Source organism: Ixodes scapularis, unplaced genomic scaffold (assembly GCF_016920785.2).
Source record: "Ixodes scapularis isolate PalLabHiFi unplaced genomic scaffold, ASM1692078v2 PGA_scaffold4__175_contigs__length_147842914, whole genome shotgun sequence".
NCBI lineage: Eukaryota > Metazoa > Arthropoda > Arachnida > Ixodida > Ixodidae > Ixodes > Ixodes scapularis.
Genome location: NW_024609879.1, coordinates 119,386,268 through 119,393,427, shown reverse-complemented (window position 1 = coordinate 119,393,427; position 7,160 = coordinate 119,386,268).

Below are 7,160 nucleotides of genomic sequence, written 5' to 3'. Positions count from 1 at the left end.
GGCGAGTAGAAGTCTTGGGCGGCATGGCGCGCACAGAATGGTAGCGGCGGCCAAGAGAAGAAGGTACGTCCCAGACGTATCTGCCACACTGTTTTCGTGGGGGGGGGGGGGGTCTATCTGGGATGGAGAACGATACCCTCTGCTACGGTTGCTGCCCTTCGACTGAGTCCCCCTCCAGAGGGACGAGCCTTAAGTAGGCCCGGCCCCCTGGCGACGGAACCCTCTCGACCCACGGAGAAGTGCGCGGTTGAGCCGAGAGGGAACGTCGGCGGGGTTCTCAGCCGTTGGGAGCCAACGCAGCCAGCTGCCTTTATTCGTCAAAAGTAAAGTTGCCGTTAAGGCTTCCAGAAAACTAAAAGTACGGCCGTGGCCGCGCGTAAGGGCGAAAACAAGCGCCGCATTGTCACAATACACTAGAGTTCTTGGTGGGGCACACAAGAGTGCAAAAAAAACGGCGAAGAGTTCTCTTCGGTAGATGCCACTTGGCGTTGAGCTGATGACAGCGATGTTGCCTCTTGCTGCACAAACACCGAGGCCAGTCAAGCTGGCGTCGGAGAACACGACGTGCTGCATCGCCGGGGGCCCGAAGGGGACCGCGGCGGGCAGCATGGTCAGTGTAAAAGAGAAAATCTGGACCCAGTCCAGTGGTGGTGGGATACCGGTAGCGGCCGCCTGGTGGAGCGGGCGCAGGGCGTGGAAGTGACCTTGGTACACAGAGAAATAAAAGTTCCAAAGTCCAGCAAGGCGCTGGTAAGTCGAGATGGGTAGTGGGGCCTTGAGGGTTTGTAGGGTCCCGAGGAGGTCCTTGTAACGGCCGGGAGTGTGGCCGATGGTGCCAGCTTGCCCATCGAGAAGAAATCCCAAAAAGCGTATGCGCAATTGACAGGCGCGAATTGAGAGTCATCCGGGTTAAGTAGGAAACCACAATCAAGGAGGTCCTCCACGAACTGGTCGGTCTTGAGTTGGAGAAAGTCAGCATCGGAATGCGCGAAAAGAAAATTGTCTATATGGGACCAACACCATAATCCCCGGGCTCTGGCTTCTCGTGTGATGGCGGTTGCTAGGTGCTGCATCACAAAGGGTGCGATCCTGATACCAAAGGGCAGAACCTTATACCTGTAGTACCTGCCGTCAAGGCGGAAGCACGTCAGTGGTCTCGTGCGCGGATGCAAAGAAAAATGATAAAAGGCATCCTTAAGGTCTATTTTAGTAAAAAAGGGGGCCTTTGGCAAGGGGCACTGAGTTAGGACGTTCGGCAAGGGTGGAAGGCAGAAGGTCGGTGCAGGTAAATGGGGTGTGAGGTGAGAACAATCGAGGATGAACCTCGAAAGAGTCTTTGATTTTGGGACGACTTGGATGGGGGATAGGTAGCGTCCCCGCTTGGCCTCCTCGATCACACCGGCTTGAAGCATGGACGCCACTGCGTCGCGGAGGACGGGTAGTTGGGTTCGAGGGGGGTTGCGCGCATTGAAGACTGAGTTCTTTTTGCTCCTAATAATGAGCGCTGATGGGTCAAAGGGGGGCGAAAACCCAAACGTGACACTTACACGTTCCCAGTTGACGAGCGGGGGGGGGGGGAAGGCTTGCCCGCACTGGAGGGTGCGGGGCGCCGACGGCCAGGAAGGCTGGTCTGCGGTTATCCTGCTCTTCGTTGTTGTCGTCTTCGGGGGGGGGGGGGGGGGGGCGGGAACGGCTCGTGGACATGAAGCCATTTGAGGATTCGTAATGCTGCGTCCTCGAGGCTATGGGACTTAAGGCTCGTCCCTCTGGAGGGGTACTCAGTCGAAGGGCAGCAACCGTAGCAGAGGGTATCAAACCCTCTGCTACGGTTGCTGCCCTTCGACTGAGTCCCCCTCCAGAGGGACGAGCCTTAAGTAGGCCCGGCCCCCTGGCGACGGAACCCCCTCGACCCACGGAGAAGTGGGCGGTTGAGCCGAGAGGGAACGTCGGCGGGGTTCTCAGCCGTTGGGAGCCAACGCAGCCAGCTGCCTTTATTCGTCAAAAGTAAAGTTGCCGTTAAGGCTTCCAGAAAACTAAAAGTACGGCCGTGGCCGCGCGTGAGGGCGAAAACAAGCGCCGCATTGTCCCAATACACTAGAGTTCTTGGTGGGGCACACAAGAGTGCAAAAAAAAAAAAAAAAACGGCGAAGAGTTCTCTTCGGTAGATGCCACTTGGCGTTGAGCTGATGACAGCGATGTTGCCTCTTGCTGCACAAACACCGAGGCCAGTCAAGCTGGCGTCGGAGAACACGACGTGCTGCACCGCCGGGGGCACGAAGGGGACCACGGCGGGCAGCATGGTCAGTGTAAAAGAGAAAATCTGGACCCAGTCCAGTGGTGGTGGGATACCGGTAGCGGCCGCCTGGTGGAGCGGGCGCAGGGCGTGGAAGGGTGGCCGCCTGTGTCGCAATCCGAATTTAACCCCGGGCCTTCCCCGTTGAGCTTCCCGGCACTGGCCTCGACGGCGCGGACTAACAACTGTTTAATTTCTTTCTCTTTTTTCTCCCCCCGACCCGTATTTCTGAAATTGCGGCTGAGAAAACGAATGGTTGATCTCTTGAATTTGTTGGCTTCTGAACTTGATGGTGTTTGCCGTAGCTGCCTCTTTGATATACGAACTGGATGGTGTGTTTTCGTGGCGTTTACCTGGGGCCTGATGTTTGCTCCGAGATGTTTGGTATCTTATTGAGTAGATCTATTTCTTCTTGTCGCAAAGCTAGTGACAACTCACTGACGCACGCTCCGTGTCTACCCGAGTCCTTGTGAAAAGCCTCGATTATTTCACGCTTTGTTCTGTCCTTTGATCTGGCCAAGATGGAAGTAGTGTCAAGGAGAGCTTTGCAGTTGCATTTTGAACAATGCGCTGCAAGGTTGCCAGGTGCTTGTAGTTGTCCGCATGCATGGTTGTGCTCCCTTAGTCTCTCGTTAAGGCATCTCCCAGTCTGCCCGACGTAGGATCTTCCACACGACAGTGGTATTTTGTATACCACACCTTCGACACATTCAACCAATTTGCTCCTGTGTTTTACTTGACACAGCGCCTTGCCGTTAGTCTCGTCCACTTCATTGTTGACCTTCCTGCATAGTCCTTTGAGCCTGAAAAGGGGCGGATAGTGACACTCTGACTTCGTACCTTGCGGCGATATTTTTTATCCTGTGTGAAAAATTGTGTATATAAGGCAGTACCACCTGTGGTCTTTTGTCCAAAATCTTCTCCTTTGTTTTGCACTTTCCTGTGAGTGTGGAAATACATTTTTCTGCTACAGCTACCAGTACGGGTTCAAGATAATCGCTTGCGTGTAGTCTGCTTGTCTGCCTCTGTCAGGGGCGGATCCAGACCTCCATTTTGGGGGGGGGGGGGGGGGGGCGGTTCCTCGGCGTAAAACGGGGGGGGGGGGGGGGTGTTTATATTTTTTGTGGAGTCATCGTTTTTACTAAACTCTGATAACATAATATAGATCTTGAGAGCTTTTGTATCGGCTTACCTGTAGGGGATGAACTCTTTGAGCTTTCTGTGGCTATGCACACCAAGGCACACGCTCCCGTACTTTTGACTGCATAGCCTCAGAAAGCTGGGCATCTGGCCAACGCAATGTCTCTGCTCGTGCGGAAATTCACGTGCAATTGCAAGCTTACCAAAGCTATATTCACGTGCACGCCATACGTGACTGCTCGTATGGGGCACCAGTCAGGACGCTACACTGTAGCGTCCTGACTGTAAATTTGACCGTAAAATTTACGGTCAAATACCAGGCAGCTGATGCTGCCAAACTTGTACAGTAAAAATAACGGTGCACTGTAAATCTGGTTTACGATAAATTTAAACGGGGACCGTAGAAATCTACGGTCGGCCTTCAAATTTGCGGTAAAAAAAATTTACAGCGCGCCGTTATTTTTACGGTGCAATTTAAACGACGAGAAAGGTGGTAGTATTCAGGTGCATAACATCATTGTATAGTGATGTTATGAACTCAATGATGTTATGAACCTCGACTGAACCAAGCACGTTTTGAAGGCTTTCAGCAAGTTGGCCGAACTTGTATTGTTTGTACAAGAAATGCCGACGTTGAAATTCATAAATGGTTTTTTGAACTGTTGATACCGGCATAAGAAGCGTTCCGTTGAACTTCAGGTACAAAAAAAAAACAAGGTCGTATTTTACGGCCTTCCTTTTTTCTCCTGCAGACAGAGACATTAACACGTCGTAGTTATCATTAGGGGATTGCATCACGTTAACAGCACCGTCTTCATTAGAATCCGCACTAGTCGACCGAGTCGAAGAGTCCTCAACCTGAAGCGGGCCTGCAGGCGATGCGCCGTCGCCCAAGAAACCCGTCACTCGTAAATGCGCCCAGTTCAAATGTGCCGTGATCGAACTATGATTTCACACCTTCTGACAGCTGGAGCACGAACACGAAAACAAAATGCTGTCGGTGATGGGGCCTTTTAGATGTTTTAGCAAAGCCTTCCTTGTGTGGCACTCCTCTAGGCATGGTGGCAAAGTGCACTGAAAGCTTTCCAAACTCCTCGAAACAAACCAAACTTCCCTTAGGCGTACCAATGCCTATGTCTTCTCAAAATATGACACCTGAGAGCATCATACATAACAAACTGGCGACAGCATCCTTCGTCCACACACTGAAGAATTCGAGAGCTGAAAACGTGCTCATCGAATTGCACAACCATCAAGCGTGCTTGAACAGAAACTACAAATTCTGCAAGTAAACATCTTTTAGAGTGTTGTATTTATGCCACCATTACACTATCCTTGCCAATCAAGCAGCAGATTGATAGTGAAATACCTGCCTCGAGTATCCAGTTGCCTTCTGCTCCAAATTTTCAGGTGCACAAAAATCCGGGAATGCCACAAACGAACGAGGACAAAATGGCGCGGAGACGGGTGGGAAGGCGGGAAAATGAACTGTACGTCAGCGTTTTCCACTTCTTTCCGCGTTGTCCCAACCAACGTTCCTTTCTTTTGTTTATGCTTCTAGCTAGTCGCATTGTTGCTTTACTGTTTGCTCTTAGTTCTCTTTTTTTTCCTTTTTCAGTTAAGGCAGTTACGCTCTGCGTTGGCGCGGCTGGCGCGGACAAAGAAAGGAGGTGAAGGGGCGAGAGGAGACTCTCTGGGTTCCCGCAGCTTCCGAAAGGTCAAGAGTGGTGACCAATTAGCGAAGCGCGTCTTTTCTTTCTGTTTTCTTGCTCCATGAAGTTTTGCGTTTCCCTCTCGGTTTTTTTGCTCGTGCATTTCAGATAATTCCTCTTCACGGCGTACTTGTAGTTTTTATTAGCGTATAGCGCCGTAAATTTGACGGTTACTTTTTAGAGTGTATGCTTTCGAAGCTAAGCGCTTGTGAGCCCGAGCATGCTGGGCGCCGATAAAAGCTGCGCACAATGCCTGGTTACTACTACTGATATGTCAAAAAGCACCTCGACCGCACGAACACTCGTGTGGGGGAAGCTCCAAAACTAATAGATTGCGTTTGTCCAAAGTGAAGTAGGGTAAGATGGGCCAAATGAGACGCAGGGCAAAATGCGACAGTTGGAGTGAAGGCATCCAACGAAAGTTTTTGTTTAGTGCCAGCTATCACCTAGACACAAGTATCAAGCTTCACTGAGACGTGCCTTAGCCTGTTCACTCTGCGTGAGCCATAAATGACTGCCTTTGGCAAGTCCTTTCCGGAGAAAAAGAAATGCCGATTTGAGATTGCCGAGTTTACCGCCCGTCAAAGAGGTGCATAATTCCGCGCGAGATTTCGCTTCGAGAAGTACGCCCCGGTTGGCACAGACTTTCTACCAAGGTATAATTTAGTTTCATTCCTAAGTTTTATTCGCTTATGCAGACCAAATTTGAGTGTTCAGCGTGCTTTTTTTTACGGAAATAATTATTCGCGTAACGGGATACGCGCGAGACAAAACGCGACAATGTGGCATTGTATGACGCGTGTGTCAATAATGTACCAGTTTCCTGGTTGTTCCTGAGTCATATTTTCCTCTTGGTGTCTAGGAGGATCAAAACGTACAAAAGAAAGACAACAGGGGCTTCATGGCGCATAAGTAACACTACGAATGCTCTTGAGAGTGAAGCAACAGCGTCACTCCCTTCGCGTTGCCGCCACACTTTTTGGCGTACCAAGGGATGTGCTTCAAAAGCGAGCAAAAAGACAAAAAAAAATATAAAAAAACAATAACTCCACAAAAAAAAAATGGCGAGGCGTTTGGGGGGGGGGGGGGGGGGGGGCGATCGCCCCCACCGCCCCCCCCCCCTTGGATCCGCCACTGGCCTCTGTAAACTTTCTTAGACTTTGTGGTGACACGATTTTTGTATTGCTCGCCACATGCATCCTGAGGCAACACTCCTCTTTACTAACTTTGTGTGTCCAGAGTCATACGGCAGAATTCGTTTTTTTCCTCTAGTTTTGTACATCCAGCGTGTGTGTCTGTACTCAAAAGTCATGTGGATGTCCAAGAACTGAAGGCTGCCTTTCTCAGGTAACTCAAAAGTAAATTCCAGTCCTCTCTGCGCTTCTCTAAACTTCTCCATGATCTTTGAGCGTACCTTGTCTGTTAGTTTGTGTATTGGAAAACACACCAAAAAATCGTCAACATATCTAAAGCACTTGCTGACTCCATTTTCCTGGAAAAACCCCCGTAGTTCTCTATTTCCTTTTGCCATGTACAGGTCACATAGGGCTGGCGCTATGCACGACCCTATACATATGCCCCCTTTTTCAGTGTATACCTTCTCTTTGAACATGGCATTTAGAGAACCTAAATATGTTCTTAAGAGACTCAGGACTTCCCTATAGTGCTGATTCCGCACTGGTTTTGAAACCTCACAGAGCCGTATCCGTCGATGCCCTCTTCCACCACCTCGACTGCTGTTTCCTGTGGAATGTTGTAATACATATCTTTTACGTCCACCGAAAAGGCTGTGATGGGTTGTGCTGTTTTTAAAAATTCAACCACTCCATCGGAATTGCGGACCAGGAACGGATCGTCTACTTGGAGAAGTGATAATTTTTTCTGTATCTAAATCGCGTCTCGCGCCGTCAATATTGCTCTACAATGTTGTTGTGTTTTTTTCGCGTAAAAGTAATTTTTTGACACGCGTGTCCCAACCAAACTTACAAAAAAGATGTCCATCCAACCCGGTTCTT